The sequence below is a fragment of the Camelus dromedarius genome, unplaced genomic scaffold (assembly GCF_036321535.1).
Source record: "Camelus dromedarius isolate mCamDro1 unplaced genomic scaffold, mCamDro1.pat HAP1_SCAFFOLD_117, whole genome shotgun sequence".
Taxonomy (NCBI): domain Eukaryota; kingdom Metazoa; phylum Chordata; class Mammalia; order Artiodactyla; family Camelidae; genus Camelus; species Camelus dromedarius.
Genome location: NW_026989731.1, coordinates 5,951,275 through 5,958,517, shown reverse-complemented (window position 1 = coordinate 5,958,517; position 7,243 = coordinate 5,951,275). Strand labels below are relative to the sequence as shown.

General features: G+C 40.7%; 2 long non-coding RNA genes across 6 annotated transcripts in view; one reads left to right on the top strand and one right to left on the bottom strand.

The window, feature by feature from the left end:
* LOC135320488 (uncharacterized) overlaps positions 1-7,243 on the top strand; it is a 46,352-nt gene that overhangs the window by 17,850 nt on the left and 21,259 nt on the right. The window lies entirely within an intron of this gene.
* Positions 525-4,681, bottom strand: LOC135320497 (uncharacterized). Of its 4 annotated transcripts, XR_010379657.1 has the most exons (5): positions 4,554-4,673; positions 2,989-3,074; positions 2,588-2,703; positions 2,401-2,482; positions 525-1,099 (listed from the first exon to the last, which is right to left on the bottom strand). It is a non-coding gene; the product is annotated as an uncharacterized LOC135320497 (long non-coding RNA). The 4 variants fall into 4 exon arrangements; XR_010379654.1 differs by having other exon boundaries at positions 2,588-3,074; positions 4,554-4,681; XR_010379656.1 differs by lacking the exon at positions 4,554-4,673 and having other exon boundaries at positions 2,989-3,229.

Here is a 7,243-nt window from a genome sequence, read left to right as displayed (position 1 = left end):
TGATTCATTTGAATCATAATAATGTTCTCTCTGGTAAAATGGAGAAATGGAGGTATTATTGAGGCATCTCATAGAAAGAGGATAATCCTAGTTTATGAGTTGGAGTTGATAGACTTAAATACTGGTATACTATTTAATGACAATCTGAAATAAAATTTACCTTCTGTGTATGAGTCTGCATTGATATATGCAACCTCTCTCTCCTGGAGTGTTTTCACATTTTCCTGTAGTTGAAGCAAAGCAGTCACTTAACTCACAGCATTTACAATTGTGGAAATACAAGCAAAACAAACAAATTAATTCAGTAAAAGAGTGGTTTGCAGATACCATTATAAATCAAACGCCTATGCCTTTGACCATAATTTTAAGAAAATGCTATTAACTGCTTGATAATATTAATGCAATTAAAACAAGAAAGAAAAATATTAGTGATGCTGTAGCCACTTTTCATAGCAACAGCACGGAGACCCAGAGGAAAACTGCCCCTGATCCCCTGCACCATAATATGAAGGGAGAAGGCTCGGAGATGCTCAGCCTCACCCTGGATCTACTGGAAGAGAACTGCTCAAAGTAAGGCCTGGAAATCTGTACTTTTAAAAGGTGTCCCTGGCAATCCTTACAGACATTAAAGTATGAGATCCCTTGACATTGGGGATCCAAGTAACTTTACCATATTAAAAGTGAGGAAGTTGGAAATTTGATTTATCAAGAATTTTTTGAAAGAGAAGGTATTGATGAAAAAGAAAAAGAAAGGAGGGGAGGATAGAGAAAAAACTAGAGGGAGAGAAGAGTGGCTATTAGGACAAAGACAAGACATTTCTCTCTCACACATACATGCACACACGCACACACATTCTAGAAAAATACAGCAGAAGAAGACTAATGCCATCACACACATGGGAATATGCAGAGAGAACTCTTTTCTTCTCTCTGTTTCTCTCTCTCTCTCTCTCTAGCTTGCTACCTTATAAGAGCAGTTACAGTAAAAACATTTAAAGCTGTGAGTGGTCATCCCACAAATGAGAATTCTCACCTCTGCACTTGGCCACACGGGATAGATGACAGCTGATTCTGCTGCAGAGTTTCCATTATGACAGAGCTACAGTAGAAATAAAAAAGATTCCTTAAATATATGTAAAGGTAAATGTGCTGCTGAATATGATCAAGAAGCTAGTAGAAAATGGGAAACAATATTCAAATTGTCTTTTAACTCACATGAATTTAAATTAATGCAAGGCATATTATCTTGTATCTTGGATTTATTTTATCTGTATTCTAAGCTGCTTAAATTATAGAAAGACACATGTATTTCTATATACATGTATTCACAAGAAATTACATATTTCTAAAAGTAAATGACCTTAATGAATAAGATCTGATTCATCTAAATAAGTGTATTATGAAATGCATGTTCATAACACCAACATAATAATAAGACTTTGCAATATAAATGGAATCAAATGTGATACAAGTAACTGTGATTTTATTCCCATACTTATTTGATTCATATTATTATTTTAAAGTATGCAGAAATGAGTCAGAAGGAAAGCATTTTAAAAACCAGACACAATGATAAGAAAGATATGACATCCTTCAAATCAATTCTATAAAATTTGGACTCATAAATGATGAACAAAACAGAGGATAGTCACAGGAAAGTGCTTTTTGGTGCACCTGCCTTTAAAAAAAAACACACAAGCCTACCATGAACATGTAAGAACTTAGAGTTACTGGACAGAGAGCCTAAGGGAAGAAGATGAAAGAAGGGGGCCTATGAAAGACACTTTAAAATAAAGCATTAAGAGCCAGTGACAAATGAAAATTAATCATAATTGAATTAAAAATAAATCCTTGAAATTTTAGAGTAATTCAATTTACAAAATGATTGTATTATACTTCCCAATCAGGCACTTTTGTAAATGGTAAAATATACCTATGGTTACAATTTAGTACGGAATCCATAAAGGAGAGACTATAATCAGAGTATAGTCATCTTAAAAGAGCATGTTGTTTTCCTAGATAGAAGAAATCCAAGGAAACTGTAAAAACTTGAAAATTAATGCCAAGGATCTATATCAGATTTTCAATAAGCTAATTCACTTGTCAGAAGCAGCTTCCTAGGTTTGACTATTTTCTGAGCTTACAGATTTTACTTACTTATCACAAAACAAATACAAATAGAAACTAAAATATTTTAAAAATAATGAAAAACTTGGTTTGTACTTAGTAATTAAGAGGTTGTTCTGTTTTACCAAACTGATGTAAAAGCAAAAGCAAACTCTATTTCTTAAATTTTCTTGAGTATTTATCCAAATTAAAACAATATCAGGTAATGGAACACATCTGTGATTACCCTGAGATACATGTTGACCAAGAAGATACGTTTTCTGTCTTAGTTACCTCAGCCCATTTGTGGAACCCAGAAGTCCAAATTTTTCTGCATCCCAGCTGGCAAAAATGGTAGTTCTTCTCGGTCTCCAGCCTGTAATCATTGTTAACATACATGGTTAGGTACATCTGCCTAAAAACAAAGGAAAATTCACTCAAGTCACTTTCTGTCATCACTTGCCAAGGAAATATTATTTACCTCTACTAATCAGTTTTCCAAAATTCTGGACAACTTCTTATAAATCAGCAGTTCCACTGGTTAGGTCAGTACCTCCAAATACCCAGAAGTCCTGATGATCTCCCAGAATAACACACCTGTTTGGAAAGGAAGGCATTCAAAAGAATGACAACTTAGAATGTATTATAAAGAGCAGTAATTTATGTTTTTAAATTAAACTTCCTCCTGCTTGAGTTTCCTCCATAGAAAACCATCAAGGTAGTGTCTCCTTTTAGAATTTACCTTTTTTTCCCCACATTTAATTATATCACATCAACCAGGAAAAAAATATTAAGAGTTGATTAAAATTTATCTTCTCTTACTCCTGTAATCTTTGTAAAAACAAAATGTTTTAAGACATTTTAAAAAATCCACCAACTCACCAAGTTTCACAGATCCTCAGGTAGTTCTGATTACATCGTAAATGCTTGTGATTTTCTTGATGTTATGAACATGCAATTTAACCTTCCTAGAATTTCACAAAGGGAACAAATTACTTCACATAGAGCATTATGTCTAACAGGTTCCTTCCAATGTTTTATTCTAAGTCTCAGAAGTACAGAAAACTGTTTAATAGGATGATAAATTCCCATATGCCCACCATCTAAATTCAATCATTGTTAATACTGTTGAACTATTTGCAAGCGAGTTGTGCAAATCATGACAGTTCTCTCCTATGTATTTAAGAATGCACCTTACGGTGAGATTAAAAAAAAAAATCAGTATTTTATATTTTTCCTCCCTCATAGCTCTATTGTTGGTATTTATTTAAACTCCAAAATCATTATTCAACGTGAAAAAGAATCTTGTTCTTAGCAATTAAAAAAAAAAATTGTGTATTTGTCCATTTAGAGCTCAAATCAATTAAAGGATATAAGCCCCAGATGCTTTTTTTGATATTTTGACCAGGGAAAATTTCTGTTTCTGACTTTTCTCTTAAACTGTTACTGAAGCTACATACTCTGTTTTCCTTGTGTCTGTATGTGTCTGTTTATAAATCACATTTTTCATTCTGTACCTCTAGAGGGTATTAATACATGAGATAATAAAGTCTATGTTAAAGGAACTCAGTTCTAATTGAGTTAAATAAACACTTTTTAAAAAATTCTTATAAAATAAAACTGAACTTCTAATATCTTAAGAGTTTTGAAATTTTAAAACAAGCTTCTTACAGAACTTATACAATACTTGCAGAATCCAAATTCACATTGCTAAGGCAAATCATTAACCAACAAGGCTCATTTAACCATTTTAGTTTAATAAAAACAGCTATCTCCTCTCTGATTCATCAGTGTGAAGTTTCCCTTTCCCTCTACATTTCAAGCCAGTCAAACTAAAGTTCTGATCATGCCATGCTGTTCCCCAAACCTGCACAAGCTGTCCTCTGCAGCTGTCGTTTACTGCCTGTCTTGATTCTGTGGAAATCTTAGTTTGTGTAAAATTAAGCTCAATGAGCACACGGTCCGTGGTCATGCCTCCTTAACACCAGTGCTGTCCGGGGTTAGTAACAGTAACGACTATGCTGGTAAGCGCACGGGGCCATGTAGCAGTTAAGCGTTCACCACTGTGACCATCTAACCCACCCCCACAGAAGTGACCAGTGAACTTCGCTCCTTCCCCTCTTCTCTCCTACTCCTTCCCTTAAGTTAACCTAGGGCTTTGCATGCATAGCGTTTTGACAGTTATCTGAAACACTGTTTTAAACCCTCAGTTGAAAAGGGAAGACAAAATGTTACACCTGGCCCGGAGAAGGAGAGGGGTGGGGAGTGGCCCAGAGGAAGCCGAACGGGACGCGCGGCCTCGGATCACAACACAGCCCCGTTCCTTCCCGAGTTTCGCAGCCGGGAAAGCAGAGGCCTGGGGCCCGGACCGCCTCGGGGCCTTCGGGGGAGGCCGAGGGAGGGACGGAGACCCGCGCAGGGCTGGGGAGGGGCCAGCAGGGACTCACCGTCTGTGCAGCGGCTCCTGACCCACGGTGGACGGGCGGCGGTGGCGGTTGAGGCTGCGGTGCCGGCTGAGTGGGCTGAGCGGCGGCGGCGGCGGTGGTTGAGGCTGCGGTGCCGGCTGAGGGGGCTGAGGCGGCGGCGGTACCGGCTGAGGGGGCTGAGGCGGCGGCGGTACCGGCTGAAGCGGCGGCGGCTGCGGTGCCGGCTGAGGGGGCTGAGGCGGCGGCGGCGGCGGTGGAGGCTGCGTTGCCGGCTGAGGCGGCGGCGGCGGCGGTACCGGCTGAGGGGGCTGAGGCGGCGGCAGCTGCGGTGCCGGCTGAGGGGGCTGAGGCTGCGGCGGCGGCGGTACCGGCTGAGGGGGCGGCGGCTGCGGTGCCGGCTGAGGCGACGGCGGCTGTGGTGCTGGCTGACGGGGCTGAGGCGGCGGCGGTACCGGCTGAGGGGCCTGAGGCGGCGGCGGTACCGGGTGAGGCGGCGGCGGCTGCGGTGCCGGCTGAGGGGGCTGAGGCGGTGGCCGCTGGAAGGACTTGAGGGACTCGAAGGCCTTCGCCAGCTTTTCCAGGGTCGCCATGGCGGCCTCCCGCCCCGCGGGGACAGCCCACGGAGTCGCCAGGCCGACTGGCGGCTCCGGTCAGCAGCGGTGGCAGTTAACGGGGCTCGAGGCCGCCAGCAGGTGCGGACCCCAAGCGCGCGGCCATCTTGGAGCCATCCCGACAGCCCCCGCGGCCCTGCGTCCTGCCACGCTCCGCCGGTGGGGCGGGGCCGGGCCGCGGGATTGACAGCCGGAGGCAGCGGCCTCCGCCAATGGCTGCCGCGCCCGCCCCTTGGGCCCAAAGAGCCGCCACGGCTGCTGGAGTCACTTCTTCCCGGCGAGGGGCGAGGGGTACTGCACGGAGATCGGGAGGGCGGTTCGGGGGCGGGGTTGCGTGGCACGGCGAGGAGGGTGGGGAGGGCGGGGTGACTTGTGATTGAGGGTCTCTCTCGGCAAGGGGCGTCCCCGGACGACGCCTAGCGGGTGGCGGGGAGGCGGGGCAGTGGGCTGGGAGCCCGAGACCCCCGCGGGGCGCTAGCCCACCCCGCGGCGCGGGCGGAGGGCCGGCTCGCCGGACAGCCTGCTGTAATATGCTGACTGTTATATATTTGGCCTTACCCTTGTTAGTTGCCTCAAATCACTCCTTGTTCACCTTCATGATCATTACCATAGATATACGTCTTACAATCCTCGTACTTACTATGTTCCCTCATGCTACAGGGCCATACACATGCTATTCTCACTCTCAGAAATAATCTTTTACACATCAATGCCCTACTCCCCTCAAGAGATTTGCCTATCTAATTCCAATCTCTCTCAGTGCTCAGCTAATTTGTGAATTCATAAAGCCCATTACATTAACATAATTTCTTAACACCATGTCATTCTCCTTTATCACATTATTAAAGTATACGTTATAATAACATAAAAACTCTTCCATGCATGAAGGTAGATATTAAACAATTAAGTTCACAGTATAAAGTTGTAAGTACATATACTGTATATTATGAAAAATGTTAAGGAATAACATACTATAGTTAAATGCATTCATAATTTTTCATAGAAATATGGGAATATTTATTCCAAGTTGGATCATCACTATATGTGTGTGTGTATATATGTATATATCTCTCATCCTTCATTCACATTAAAAATTCTGATAAAATATTGCCAACAATTAACTTTTATACCCCAAATTACCAATAAAGGAATAGGAAAGAAGGGAGAAAAAAAGAAAGGAAAGAAGGAAAGAGGAAGGAAGGAAAGAAGGAAATTGAGGGGTTTTAGAACTCTTGAGATTGAGACATATTAGATACAGACTCAGATGTGTACATTTATATATGATAATTATTTTCCTGAAATTATATAAAAACACATAAAGAAAACTGAAAGCTAAATATAAAATTATTTACAACCCAAATTTGAGGTTAATTTATATCTTCAATTGATATGCATTTTTTAAAATTTAATATTACACTGTTCCATTGCTATAATATAATCAAATTCATAAACAGAAAACTATATATGATATATACATCCTCTCACCATTTATAACATCTCTGAAAGCATTTTTGAAGTAGAATATTTTATGTTTAAAGTTTTTATCATTAGAAAGGCTTAGAATGTTTTCACACTACTAGATTTAATTTACTTCATCGTATAATTTTTTTCCAATACATGAGAAATAATATCTTATATGGTTTTGATTCATTCTTTAAGCAGTTTGTTAATATTGTGTAATAAGTGAATTCATGGAATATTGTTATAGAGTTAGACATTTTTTGTTTGAAGATGTCATCTTTTGTAGTATAATAATAAGGCCATTATTGTAGGAATGTGAAGGAGTCAGACATTGCTTTTAGTAAAAACATCACTCTAAAGGGCACATTGGCAATAGCAGCATGTGGTTAAGATCATGTCAATTTTTTGTAAATCTTTAACAAATTCTGAAATCACTCTGGTTGCTTACAAATTTATAAAACACAATTACTTACAGGAAGAACAAGGCTATAGTCACTGCATGACAAAGGAATGCTGCTTAATAAATAAGTGAGGAGAAGAATTAAGTTTAATTCAAGGAAAGCAGCATTCTTAAAATATTTTGAATTGATTTGAGAAACAGGGATTTTATGATTATTTATTTAGTAGAGTTTATATAGA